Raw genomic sequence first — 1429 nt, 5'->3', positions numbered from 1 at the left:
GGATAAGGATCTAAGAGATCGAGTAGTTGCTGCAGGCCTCTTGCGGCCCAGGCTCAGAACATACTTCCAGCACATTCTGTTGGTCAAAGCAAATCCCAGGCCAGTCCAGATTTGGCCGATGTGATGACAGACTCCATCTCTTGATGGTTGAAGCTGCAGAGGCACCTTGCAAAGGAGCCTGGATACAGAGAGGGAAAAGATTGGGACAATTTTTACAAGCAATCTAGCAGGAGTTAACCAGAACAAAGGAATGGGAAGGGGCCCAGGCAGAAAGCCCAGCGTGAAGACTGGGAGGTGTAAGCACTGCCAATGTGGTGAAGTGCTCCTGCCTCACCAGAGCCGAAGTTCTGCATGCCATGGTGTGGAGGAAGGAGAGGCTGAAGCCAAAGGGGAAGGCAGGACCCAGGTCCAGAAGGCCCTTGGGTGCCATGCCAGGGCACTTGGATTTTAATTTGAAGACAGTAGGGAATCACAAAGGGGAAAGAAATGAGCAGATTTGCATTGTTTGTGTGTGTGTGTGTGTGCGTGTGTGCACGCGCGTGTGTGTATTTGTTGTTGTTGTTGTTGAGACAGGGTCTCACTATGTTGCCCAGGCTGGTCTTGAACTCCTGGCCTCAAATAATCCTTCCACCTCAGCCTCCCAAACTTTTGGGATTACAGGCATGAGCCACCATGCCCAGCCAGATTTTCATTTTTGAAAGACCTTTGACCCGGATATGGAGAATAGGTTAGGTAATCCAGGCAGGTCCAGAGGCGGGAGGCCAGTGAGTCCTGGTGGGTTACAGCAGGGCAGGTATGGAGATGGTGGGGGCCTGATATGGTTTGGATGTTTCTCCTCTCCAAATCTCATGTTGAAATGTAATCCCCAGTGTTGGAGGTGGGACCTGATGGGAGGTGTTGGTTCATGGGGGTGGATCCCTCAGGAATGGCTTAGCACCATCCCCTTGGTGATGATGAGTGAGTTCATGGGAGATCTGAGTGTTTTAGTTGGGCGTGGTGGCACCTGTAGTCCCAGCTACTCGGGAGGCTGAGGCAGGGGAAGGGCTTAAAAACCCGGGAGGCGGAGCTTGCAGTGAACCTAGATTGTGCCACTGCACTCCAGCCTGGTGACAGAGTGACACTCCATCTCAGAAAAAAAATAAAATAAATAAAAAGAAAGAATGAAGGAAGGAAGGAAAGGAAGGAAGGAAGGAAGGAAGGAAGGAAGGAAAGAAAGAAAGAGTGTCTGGCACCTCCCACCTTGCTCTCTTGCTCCCACTCTTGCCAGGTCCCATTGCCTGCTCTCCCTTTGCGTTCTGCCCTGATCATAAATTGTAAAGTTCCTGAGGTTCTTACCAGAAGCAGATGAGGGATCTCTGCTTGTATAGCCTGAAGAACTATGAGCCAAACAAATCTTTTTCTTTTTTTCTTTTTTTTTTTTTTGAGACAA

This window comes from Colobus angolensis, unplaced genomic scaffold, assembly GCF_000951035.1.
Source record: "Colobus angolensis palliatus isolate OR3802 unplaced genomic scaffold, Cang.pa_1.0 Scaffold101, whole genome shotgun sequence".
Classification (NCBI taxonomy): Eukaryota; Metazoa; Chordata; class Mammalia; order Primates; family Cercopithecidae; genus Colobus; species Colobus angolensis.
Note: the sequence above shows the minus strand (reverse complement) of the source record.